Consider the following 14001-nt stretch of genomic DNA (forward strand, 5'->3'; position numbering starts at 1 on the left):
ATGCGTGCCAGAACCCGGAAGTTTGGCTTTTCTGGAGTGTGATCCCTTCACGCGCGCGGCAATGCCTAAAAACGCCTGCACATGCGTGCCAGCCAGCTGATTGTTGGGCGTGCATCCGTGCTAGAACCCAGAAGTTCGGCTTTTCCAGAGCGCGGCCCCGATGAGAGTGAGCACGTGCATGACATTTCCACGTGACCTTTTTGGCACTCGTTGCTGAAAAGGTTGGCCATCACTGGTCTAGCAATAACAAGGCAAGGGAGATAATGGGGAAATTATTGGGGGAATAATTGAAGTCTACACAGAACAAACCATGGTACATTTTACCTATGGCTGTGATTAGACATCCCAGAAAACTTCAAATCTTAGTTACAGTTGAATTCAGACATCACAATAAATCCAAATTATATTATGTGAGAAACCTTCCCTAATAACATTGAACACTGCCCAGGAGGGAATCAAGAAAGGCCTTTTAATGCGTATATCTAAATATAAGGATTTTATCTGGAAGAAACTACCCCGCATAGGGTATCTCCTTTTCTATGTCCCTAAATTATGTTATAGTGCAAAATGATAGCCAACTGGTACTTTATAAATACCAGTAAGCTATGTTCTGATAGACGTTTAATCTTGCTTCGTTCTCCCATGACTCAATATTTAGAGCAGATGTTTAAAAATGGTGGGGGAGAAAATCAGATCAAAGTTTTGTGAGCTATGGACTGAAAGAAGATGAATTTTCATTTCACGCATGAGGAACTATCAATGAAAGATATGACTAAAATAGAATTTCATAATGGGGAAAATACTGCCATTTCTATGAAAGCCAAAAGTATTATTTTTTTAAATAAAAAGTTTAAATGTTACCTTCAATACTTTACAGCACATATATTTATTTATGCATTCTTAGGTCTCCTTTGGAGGCAGTCAAGGAGAAAAAGGAAAAGTCCTATACTTTTATCACAGGGCCATCTAAAGAGGTTCTTATACAGACGCAAATAAACTTTAGTTAGCTGTGAGGAACATTTAACATCCTGCAGAAGGCGGACAGCCAAAGTCAATTGAGTAAAGATGGAAATGGTGTATTATTATTATTATTATTATTATTATTATTATTATTATTATTATTATTATTATTATTATTATTATTATTATTATTATTATTATTATTATTATACTACAATTGTATCACAGTGGCCAGTTGTTTCGCCGGATTTGGCATTGATTACTAGTTGGGCCCCACCGTAACGTATTTTCGTAATATATGTGCGGATCCAAGCAGTGCAGCTTTTTGCATTTGATTGATGGTGATTTTGTCAAGTTTTAACTGTTTTAAATGTAATTCCAGTGCTTTTGGAATAGCACCAAGTGTGCCAATTACCACTGGAATTAACTGCTGGTTTGTGCCATAATCGTTGAATTTCAATTTTTAAGTCCTGGTATTTCGCGATTCTTTCATGTTCCTTCTTGCCGACCCTGCTATCACCTGGTATTGCGATGTCTATGATTGTAACCTTATTTTTCTCAACCAGTGTGATGCCTGGTGTGTTATGCGCCAGTATTTTGTACGTTTGTATACGAAAATCCCATAGGATCTTGGGTTGGGTTACACAATGATCAAGAGTAGAATTTTCAAGAATGAATGAATGAATGAATTTGGACTATTTTTCCTTTTAGGCCTTTTTAACTACATTAAGAACGTTTTGTTAGCATGTATGTGCTCACAATTTTCTTTATTACCTGCTTGGAAATTGGCTCAAATTGGCTGGGAATTGTAATATTGATTTTTTTTTTTTTTTTGACAACTGTGGTGGACAGGGCTTTGGAGATTGCATCAATATTCCTACTATCCTGCTTATTTAAAGTCCAATTTTTACTTCCACAGAATGCCATTGGGCAGGGCTGTCAAACTTGCAGCTCATGGGCCAGTTGCGTCACACCCTGGCCATGCCCACGCCCGGTTTAGCGAAGCAGGAAAAAGTCACAATGCATCCCGTGACGCTGTGAGTTTGACATCCCTGCCCTAGGGAATACCAAATCCTTGCACAATTCTCATCTTTGTAGATAAAGGCATTGCGGCAACTAAGTTTTCAATTCCTCCCACCACTTGGACTAAAAGGGGATATTGGGCAGAACTCTTGTAGATTTTTATCCAGTTTTTTAAAAATAATGAACTAATAATAAAAATGTATGGATAGCATTTCAACACTCCACTACTATATCGCTGCTGTACCAGTGGTGGGATTCAAATTTTTTTACTACTGGTTCTGTGGGCGTGGCTTGGTGGGCTTGGCATGGCTTGGTGGGCATGGCTTGGTGGGTGTGGCAGGGGAAGGATACTGTAAAATCTCCATTCCCTCCCCACTCCAGGGGAAGTTTACTGCAAAATTCCCATTTCCTCCCGATCAGCTGGGACTCGGGAGGCAGAGAATAGATGGGGATGGGGCCAGTCAGAGGTAGTATTTACTGGTCCTCCGAACTACTCAAAATTTCTGCTACCGGTTCTCCAGAAATGATCGGAACCTGCTGAATACCACCTCTGTACTGTACCTTTAAAAAAAAGAATATATCCAATATCTCATGGCAGGCAGGTCAATTTGAAGTAGCCATCAATTGCAGGGAGAGGGTTTGGTTGGGTGGTAGATCTGTCAGATCTCATAACAGTACATTGCAATGAAAATGTTTGTAGAACACAAAGTGTAGCTGGCAATCCAGACTGCCCTACTTACACCAGTAAAAGGTGAAAAACACTGTTTTGGATGCAGAGAGAGAGAAAACTCAGGTCTCTGCTCAGAATTTAGGGAAGGGCTGAGAAGGAAGTCATCCATTTCTCCCCTCCCCAAATGTTCTGTTGTCCATCCTTGTGATAGGACAAGCAGGAAGCTTGGATCAGCTTACTTTTCTTGCCTCCTTTTGTATGCTTTTTTATCTCCATTGGTCATTATTGATGTGAGGGATTGTGGAAACTAGGCAGAGGGGGAATCAGTGGATCTGAGAAGAACCAGCCCATCAGAGAGTTGGATGGACTGTAGGAAGGGGACACTGCTAAGCCTTAATTGACTTCTCTAAGACTGCCTGGAAATTTTCTGCATTTTAAGATGATGTTTTTATGTTGGCTAGCTTTAAAAAGGCCTTCTTGAAGTCTTTGAGCTTACCAGTTACATGAGGTGTGACAATTGATTCAGCAATTGTCTGGGCTGTATTCCTTCCTCTGCTTTCCCAAAGTTATTCTCACAGATCATCACACTTTTGAGTTTAATTCTCAGAAGTTCCCCTTCAGCAGGGCCATTGCTAATAATTCCAGGAGTATAAGTCACTTGGAAGGCACCAGATTGGGAAAGTTTAAGAGAGCAGAGTTTCTTAACTTCAGCCACTCTAAGATGGGTGGACTTCAACTCCCAGAATTCCTCAGCCAGCCATGTTGGCTAGGGAGTTCTGGAGTTGAAATCCATCCATCTTTTAAGATGCCAACATTGAAAAACACTGCCTTAGAATATGGAACCATAAGAAGAAGAAAAGTCATTCAGTGTTGAATTTATGTTTTACCGACAGAGGACTAAAGGGAGACTAGTATAGATTTATTTCAAGCCATTTCAGTCTCATGAGCTAGCAATACTTTTGTGGGATTCGAACCTGGACTACTTGCATATTAGGTAGATGTATTACAGGGTGGCTCAGTGATTAAGACACTGAGCTTGTCGATCAGAAAGGTTGGCAGTTCAGCGGTTCGAATCCCCAGCACCATGTAACGGAGTGAGCTCCCGCTACTTGTTCCAGCTTCTGCCAACCTAACACTCAAAAGCACGTAAAAAAAAATACAAGTTGAAAAATAGGGATCACCTTTGGTGGGAAGATAACAGCGTTCTGTGCACCTTCGGCCTTTAGTCATGCCGGCCATATGACCATGGAGACATCTTCGGACAGCACTGGCTCTTTGGCTTAGAAACAGAAATGAGCACCGCCCCCCAGAGCCAGGAACAACTTATTAACCTCCAAGCCTCCCTTTGTCGACTATACCAGGGGAAAGATTAAGTGTTTTTACTAGTCTCCCTTTATTTCTTTGTCGGTAGAACATAAATTCAACATAAAAATAGTTTGTCATGAAAGCGACTGCCTGTGAAGGTTCCTGGATTGGGGCTGAAAGGCAAAAACGGAAGCAGTATGCTCCGTCCCATAATTGGGTAGACCAGGTTGTCCTGACAAAAAACACTAAAACTCACTCAGCTTTCCATGAAAGATTTGCCAGTCTAGACTTAGGAGTTTTACAGAAGTTCTCTGCACGACAAGACATTAAGTAATATGATAATGCCAATCTCAGGTAATCGCGATAATGGTGCCGTTGATTTTGATGCCACCCTTAAAGAAACAGCCTGAGAATTATTTTCAAAGATTTTTTTTTCAACTCCCTCCGTAAAGAAACATTCTCCTCACCCCATTCACACATGTGTCACCTTCTTCCAAGCCATTTTGCATGAGTGCTTCCAAAACGTTACTCTCAATTGCTGTAAAAAATATGCTTGCATTTCCCTTTCAAAAACCACTCTAGAATATTATTGAAATGGGCAAAAGTTGGAATTATGTATAAGCGTGCTTTGCTTAGTGCAGATGATACGCCAATTTCTGTAAATTGGAAAATGGTGTCCTTAGATATTTCTCTAAGGCAGGGGTGTTAAACTCATGGCCCGCGGGACAGATCTGGCCCACAGGGTACTTAGATCTGGCCCGTGGGGCCACCCTGGAAACAGTGAAGGACCGGCCCGTGGTGCTTCTGCCAGCAAAAATGGAGCTTGGGAGCCAATTTTCACTGGCAAAGGGTTGCAAGAGGCCGTGGCAGCTGAAAATGGAGCTCAGGAGCATTCGAGCCACCACAAGCGCCCCCAACATGAGTGATGTTCAGCTGGCCACACACCCCAGGCCCCCCAAGGTCAAACACAATCCTGATATGGCCTCATTGAAATTGAATTTGACACCCCTGCTCTAAGGCATTATATAACGAACAAAATACCTAACATCTGATTTCTATTGAGTCATCAATATACACCATAATCTGGAATCATAGAAGTTCTTGGCATCTCACTTCCTAAATGTTTATCTGCCCCACCCCCCCTTTTTATTATCACTTTTTCGTTGTACCACTTGCATTTTTTTTCTTACTTTCTCTCTGAAGTGCACATCTTATCACATAAACTGTTAAACGAAGACCAGCTTTTATGCAGTTGCTATAGGCTCTGAGCAGGAGAATTTTCACAGATTTCACTTAGAATTCAGCTGTTTTGTTACCTGTGCTTTATAATGTGTACCTTAATATATTTGCTTTCCACATTGACCCCAAAACTTGAGATTTGTTTTGGTTTGCCTTGAGCTACCTTTACACAACTTGCTCTAAAAAAGAGAGAGAAGGAAGAAAAACCAATTCCAGCAAGCTTTTTGCAAAATGTGATAATGCTGCTAAAATTCTTTTGCTGTATTTTGAAAAAAGAGTAGAACTTATCTTTTGATTAAATGGTCACAGAGACACACAAGTACCATAAGATAATAAATGTCCTAGGAAAAATTACATAATAAATATAGTCTAGTTTTTTTTATTTATACATTTAGGACTATAGTATGTACGATGACAAAACTTTAGGATAGAAAAGTCATTCATATATGTTTTCTGTCATGCCACCAAAGGACAAATTATGCCAAGAGCTGACTGTGTGCCCAAATTGCTGTTGATTTTTAACAACAGCATAGGCAGATCTTCTTCTTCTTCATCATCATCATGATGTTTTTAGACAAAGTATTAAATGTCTGTGTTATTTTAATTTGCTCTATACTTTCCCTAGGCATTGTATATAATGCCTAGACATTATGCAGAATGAACAAGAACTATTTAGGCAAAGTATGCAAAGTATTAGGGCTAATTCTAATCCTTTAACCTAGGGATGTCAAACTCGTACTGGCCACGCCCACGCCTGGTTTAGCGAAGGGGGAAAAGTCACAGTACATCACATGATGATGCTGTGACAACAGGAGTTTGCCACCCCTGCTTTAACCTAACCCGAAGCCTTTATTGAAAAGACATATATGAAAATGAAAGAAGAAATGCAAAATCAAGTAGCTTTCTTACTGGGGAAAAAAAAGAGAGAGAAAGACCCGTATTGTTGCAAACAGTCAATTTCTCCATGTTCTGTTCATATTGTGGCTTTCTAATTTGTGAACAGGTTTTACATGAGACACTGAGGTATTGTGGGACTCCCATTTCTCTAATCATGTTCCACAACTTGACATGACACAATTGAAAACCTTTTGATATTGACTTCTTTTTTTGGTATTCTTTGGATTTTTCCAGCATGAATCAGCGATAATGTCCTAAGTTTCTCAGCCTTTTCTAAAGCTAGCTTAAATATCTGGCATTTCTTTTTCCATGTATGGCTCTCATCTACGTTGGATGGTCATTTTGCTAGTATGTGAAGAATATTGTACGATAGTTTGCATTCAAACTTTCCTACATTCATAGAATATTTCCCATATCATGAAATTAAACAGTGCTTAAATAAAAGATACCGTCAGGTAGAGGACTGTCTTCTGTAAAATAAGCAAATAAGCCATATGGTCAGACTGTTGTCAGTGCTTTTGCAACAATCAGACAGTTGAACTTAATTTATAGTTTTACTGTTATCACACTACTTAATATCAATGCTCATATTCAGAGCAGTACACATGACTACCTAATCCAGCTAAAATACTGTGATTGCTTCTTATATGGTATGTATTCCGTTTTAAAATTTGGAAAGTCCATCTATTCATTCATTTATGTACGTGTTGACAATAGGGTACGTTTACTTTGTCAAATGACATTTGAGGAACCCCAAAATCAGTTTTGCTGGTTAAAATTACTGAACTCTCATGAGGTTGTTGTCCCAAAAGTGCTTTTTCAAGAGAAAAAATGACTTTCTGTTTTTTCTTTGAAGATGTTTTGCTTCTCATCCAAGAAGCTTCTTCAGAGAAGCAAAATGTCTTCAAAGAAAAAACAGAAAGTCCAGTTGCCTCTTGAAAAAAATCATCTTTGGGACAACCATGACCTGGATGACTGAGAATCTCCATAGACATAAGGTTGCTGAAATTTGTCATGGGTTGATGTTCTCGTATTAAATGTTGTGACATTTCAGATGAGTATGCCAAAGTCTTATAAAACCTTAGTGTCTCTGAGTAAGGTTGTAGGGCAATGAAGCTATACCTATATGTTCTGGGACCGATAAAAGTCTCATAATTATATTTTATGTAAGGTATTAGCACTCAGCAGATATTCTTTTCTAGGCTGGATTAATTCATTATGTTTAATGTATTGTATTAACATACGATATATTGCATGATAAACTACTCAAACAATTTAGTATCAAAAACAGATACTAAACTTCCCTTTAAAAAAAAATCTCTAGCCAACATGAACACGGAGTAATATTTGCTTCCAATTACACAGCTCCTTATACATGACTATATTTGGAAGGAAATGCACTACCTCTGGTGATGTTCTTTGCTCATAATGATCATAATCATGCCAGCATTCTCTACTTACCTGCTTATTTTACACTGATTAGTATCTTCACCATACACACACACACACACACACTTAAGGGCATGTAAATTTGATGTTTTCAAAAGCAAGCTGTGCAAAATGTTTGTACGACATGGGAAGTGGATGGAGGAACACACACCAGCCAGTTAATGTGTGGTGGTTTTCTCCAACTTTGTTTGAATAATCACTTTCTACAGTCACCCATAAAATAACGCATATTCAGCCGGGATCTTACATTGTCATTTATTAGCAGAATTTCTGAATAAGCACACTAAACCTAGTGAGTTAAGTACTTGTCATATTTTTCCAGGTTAGAAGTAGAGTGGGGTAGAACTATCTACAGCACAGGATGAAAAACAGGTCAGAATTGGCTTATGAGAAATAAATACCAAGATACTGGAATATGCAAAGTATGCAATTGCAAACTTTCAGTGATTCTGGTGCATAATGAATGTCACAATATACAGCAGCTTTCCCCAATCTAGTATCTTCCAGGTATGTTTGGCCAACATCTCCTGGAATCCCCATGTTGGTTTCAAAAAGGGTACACTGTCCCTTGGCTATTCCTCAGATGATAAATCCATATTTTGGTCCAAATTGCCCAAAGCATCCTGTTAGGGTGAATTAAATCTACTTCTACTCAGCGACACAATTCAATTTGGTGTAATGGTTAATAGGTTGGGCTGGAGCACAAGACTCAAGTAAAAAAACTGCCATGAAGCTCAATTAATAATTTGGACACTGTCGTAATGTCTGAGCCCACTCTAGTTTAAAGGTAAAGGTTTCACCTGGCCAGTTGTGTCCAACTCTAGGGGTTGGTGCTCATCTCCATTTCCGTGGTCTTGTGGCCAGCATGACTGACACAGAATATTGTTACCACCCAAGTGGTACCTGTGTATCTGTTGCTCCCCTCTGGGAGGAGGTTTTGAAGTATTTCTATCAGGACTACCAGTTTCTGTAACAGCTTTGTTCCCTATGCCATCCGTCTGGTAAACTCACAAGATTTATTTCTCTCCCCATATACATGTATATATCTGAACCAGTCTGTGTTGTTTCTCTATGTCATATAATACATGTGGGTACATGCATAATTATGTATGTATGTATGTATGTATGTATGTATGTATGTGTAGGGATGCGGTAGTTCAGTGGCTAAGACACTGAGCTTGTCGATCAGAAAAGTCAGCGGTTCAAATCCCTAGTGCCGTGTAATGGAGTGAGCTCCCATTACTTGACCCAGCTTCTGCCAACATAGCAGTTCGAAAGCATGTAAAAATGCAAATAGAAAAATAGGAGCTACCTTTGGTGGGAAGGTAACAGTACTCCATGCGCCTTCGGCGTTTAGTCATGCAGGCCACATGACCATGGAGACGTCTTCGGACAGCATTGGCTCTTCGGCTTTGAAATGGAGATGAGCACTGCCTCCTAAAGTCGGGAACGATAAGCACATATGTGCAAGGGGAACCTTTACCTTTTTATGTATGTATTTCGTCATGTTTATATAGTGTGTATTGGAGGTGGAGACCCTTTGAGAGCTGTATGCAACAAAATTTCATTTTAATATTTGCTGATTAATGTACATTCATAGTGACAATAAAGTTATTCTGTTCTGTTCTGTTCTATTCTAATCTAATCCATTCTATTCTAGAGGATTGGTGATTGCATGAATGAAAATCCTTGTGTAGATTGTCATGTGGGAAGAATAATATATATTAATTCAAATAGTATTAATATAATAGTCACATTCTTTCCATTGCTCATATGAAGGGAAAGAGAAGAAAATGTTTGTGTATACATTGGATTATAGGATAAGACATCAGGGAAAAGCCTGGGCATATGACAGTAGAAGCCAACTTTGTCCAAGTCGCTTTCTAAACCTTTAAATGGAGATTCCTAGGGAAGAAAAAATGAAAAAGCATATTTCTGTAATGAAATCCTGTTGTGAAAGTTGATGCAATTCATGATTTCTGTAACTGATGAACAATGGATACAGAAAGCTGGAGAGAGGCCTAAAATCACTAATTTACTTCTTTCTTTGGTTAATTAGGTGCTGTTCCTAATTAAACCTAATTAGTTGCTATCCAGAAAAACATCTACTTTTGCTTCATTGCTAAAGACTTTGATTGTGTGGATCACAACAAATTGTGGCAAGTTCTTAAAGATATGGGAGTGCCAGACCATCTTATCTGTCTCTCGAGAAACCTATATGTGGGTCAAGAAGCAGCCGTGAGAACTGGACACGGAACCACTGATTGGTTCAAAATTGGGAAAGGAGTCCGGCAAGGCTGTATACTGTTACTCTGCATATTTAACTTATATGCAGAGCACATCATGAGGAAGGTGGGGCTAGATGAATCAAAAATTGGAATTAAGATGGCCAGGAGAAATATCAACAACCTCAGATAGGTAGATGATACCACTCTAATGGCAGAAAGTGAAGAGGAACTAAAGCCTCTTGATGCAGGTGAAAAAGAAGAGTGTAAAATTTGGCTTGAAACTCAACATTAAGAAAACTAAGATTATGGCATCCAGCCCTCTCAATTCCTGGCAAATACGTAGTTGGGGAAGAAATGGAGGTAGTGATAGATTTTATTTTCCTGGGCTCCAAGATCACCGCAGATGGGGACTGAAGCCAAAAAATTAAAAGATGCTTGCTCCTGAGGAGGAAAGCTGCGGCAAATCTGGACAGAATATGAAAAAGCAGACATCACCCTGCCAACAAAAGTGTGTATAGTCAAGGCTATGGTTTTCCCAGTTGCAATGTATGGCTGTGAAAGTTGGACCATAAGAAAGGCTGAGCACCAAAGAATTGAGGCCTTTGAGGTGCTGGAGAAGACTCCTGCGAGTCTCTTGGACTGCAAGGCGATCAAACTAGTCAGTCCTAGAGGAGATCAATCCTGACTGCTCTTTAGAAGGCCAGATCCTGAAGATGAAACTCAAATACTTTGGCCAGCTAATGAGAAGGAAGGACTCACTGGAGAAGAGCCTAATGCTGGGAAAGATTGAGGGCAAAAGAATTAGATGATAGAGAATGAGGTGTTTGGATGGAGTCACCAAAGCAATAGGTGTGAGCTTAAATGGACTCCAGAGGATTGTAGAGGGCAAGAAGGCCTGGGGGAATGTTGTCCATGGGGTCGCGATGGGTCGGACAGAACTTCGCAACTACAACAAGTTGCTATTAGAGCCAGTTAAACCACCTAATCTTCCTTTGTCCTCCACGTCTATCTGCTAGGAAATATTAGACATTATGCAGAAGGTTATCAACACAGAAAAATAGTCTATGGACTATTATTGCAAACCTTCACCTCTTTTTTATATATACATATATTCCTAAAGTAGTCTGAATTATTCACTCTTTAATATTGAAATGTCAGACACTGTTCTTATAAACAATGTAATGAGATTGTTCCATTTCATTCAAGAGGAAAGAAAAACAATGATTTCACCATTGCTTGCTCTACTTATGATTACACCATTAAAACTTCATAATAGACACAAAAATAGACTTCCTCATAATATAGTTGAGCTTCTTTTAAGTGAAAATCTAATGTAATCAAAGCTGGAAATAGAAGACAAGTTACTCTTCCTTTCAATCCTTTGCATTGTGTGTTATTTAATTGACAGTAGGCAGAAAATCAAACAATTTCCCCCCCCAAAAAATCCTTTTTTTCAATAGTGCCTTTTTCTGATAAATTGTTTATTTTGAACAACTGAAGATTGTAGCTCTAAGCCCCCTGATTAAGGGATAAAGCCTATTGATTGGCGATAAACTTGTTTAGAAATTAATAAATGGAAAATTGATCTGTAAACAAATAATAAATTCTATGAAGGGGGGGTTTAAGATTAATTCTTTTAAATAAAGTTTTGAAGCATGTGCCATAAACCCATTCCATTATTACTATCCATGCTATCCTTTAAAAAGCACAATGACATTAACATCATAGTTGCACGATGACACTATTATGCAATCAATCAAATTATGTAATCATATTATAATTTCTCATGAACCACAACTGCGCTTCGGGCTTGTATAACATGTATTTATTGCATTTGGCAATCTCTGGCAATCTGGTCTTCTTGCCTTAGGGGTTTTGTTTTGTTTTGTTTGTCCTCAAATGCGCAATTTAATTTCTTGACCTTCATTTATTATGTCAGGAAAAGAAGTGGATAATGCAGGAAGGGAGGAATAGATTTTTCTCATCTGTAACAAATACTGTAACATATAACTTATTGCCTATGGGTGATACACTGGTCACTGAGCTTATCGCTGAAAAGATTTGCATTAAAAAAAATTTGTATGGCTGTGTGAGGGAAGAGGGTGAAACATAGGTTAGATGAGCTGACCACACACATAGAAAGATTTTACAGTACAAATCAGTTTTCCGAAATGCGCTATTATTCTCTCCAGATATGATGGTCTTTGGCTTCACTAGTTAGGAAATATGGTATAGCAGCCATACAAACGTATGCTGGTATTAGTTTAGGATGTCATTCATTCATTCATTCATTCATTCATTCATTCATTCATTCATTCATTCTTCTGTTAAGTGTGTCCAAGTGTCAGAGACTGTTTGGATAAATTCTGGTCATTTTCTTGGTAAGATTTCAGAAGTGGTTGCCATTGCCTCCTTCCCAAGAATGAGAGACAGTAACTAGCCCAAGGTCACCCAGCTGGCATCCAAGACAGGATTAGAACTCATGGTCTCCTAGTTTCTAGCCTGATCAGTTAATTACAACACCAAACTGGTTCTGAGTGAGTGAGTGAGTGAGTGAGTGAGTGAGTGAGTGAGTGAGATAGGTACTACAGGTACTGTAGGTAATTAAGTAGGTTCTGCTCAGGTTGGGATTGAAAACTTTTAGCAAACAGTTCTCTGCCCAGTTGCTGGGTGGGCATGGCCATGAGTGGTGTGGCCTACTCAGCCTCCTGTGCCTTGGGGGGGGCATTTTCGCAGTAGATGGCGAAAACGGCCTCCCCTGGGCTTCAGAGGCTCTCCAGAGGCCAACGGACCGATTTCTGGACTTCCGGAACTTCCGGGAGACCCATTTGTTGCCCTCCCCAGGCTCCAGAGGCTTTCATCAAGCCTCTGGGAGGGCAAAAACAGCCTCCCCCAGGTTCTGGAGGCCCTCCAGAGGCTAGAAACAGGCCATTTCCGGACTTTTGGAACTCCTGGGAGGCCCGGTTTTTGCTCTCCCAAAGCCTTTGCGTGGGCCTTGCACTTACCTGGAATGATGAACGGGCCACGTGAAGACTCCTGGGAGGGGAGGAGTGAGCAGGGCCAGCCAGTCTTTCCAACTACCGGTTCAGCAAACCAGATGTAAAATTAGCACCCGGTTCACCTGAACCGGTCCGGACCGGCTGAATCCTACCCCTGGTTCTGTCCCTCCTCTAGAAACTCAACAGCAATGCTGTACACAGTGTTTACTTCAATTTTTCACCCATTATAAAATCTTATGAGGGCTGAGGTTGTGATTAATCAATCAGTAAGCTTCTAGTCTGAAGTAGACTTCAATCTAAATATCTTACACCAAAACTGTAATGACTTCTTTGCATTGATGTCTACAGAGGTGGTATTCAGCCAGTTCTGACTGGTTCTGGAGAATCGGTAGCGGAAATTTTGAGAGTGGTGAGGAATGGGGATTTTTTAGTATCCTTCCCCTGCCACGCCCACAAAGCCTCACCCACAGAACCGGTAGTAAACAATTTTTAATCCCACCACTGCTCTTCTACCACTGAGAAGTCAATGACACAAGTACAGCAGAGACCAGAGTTATTTAGCAATTGCAACACTGGCCATTATGGTAGCAGATTCAGAATATGAGACCACGTAGAGGCATTTCAACAGACCTATAATGGATTTTCAGTCATTAAAACATTCCAGGCAGGGCATAATTAGCGCTGTAAGATGGGATCATTTCATGTCAAAGGGAAAAACATTGTAACTTTTCTCTCTGCATATTATTCATATTTTTTTCACAGTTGGGAATTTACTTGACAAAAAGCAGCAAGATCTATTAAAAATACTTATTCACAGATTTGGAAAAATATAATGACAGATGTTAACTAAGACATCTGTAGTAACTTCCCATCTAGAAGTTATAGACCAAGCTGGCCTAGGAGACAATTGATAGAATACACTGCACTGAATACTTTGTTCACATTCTTGGGTATCGCAAATTGAATTCTTCCAGTCTAGTTATATAAGAGGAGTTATTAAATAAAACCCATAGTTGACTCTTCTTCAAAGTTGACACCCAGATCAACTTCAGTATGAAAGATTTCACTTGCAAAAAAACCTAATTCAAGGTGTGATAACAAACCTCTGAGGGCTCTGGATCAAAGAGAGAGAGGAGAAAGCTGCCCCTTCACAACTCAACCAACTATGAATTCACAAATGCCATATCTGCAGAAAAGAAAAAACCCACAACCTCCCTCTCCTAAACCATCA

The sequence above is a fragment of the Natrix helvetica genome, assembly GCF_964273705.1.
Source record: "Natrix helvetica genome assembly, chromosome: 4".
NCBI lineage: Eukaryota > Metazoa > Chordata > Lepidosauria > Squamata > Natricidae > Natrix > Natrix helvetica.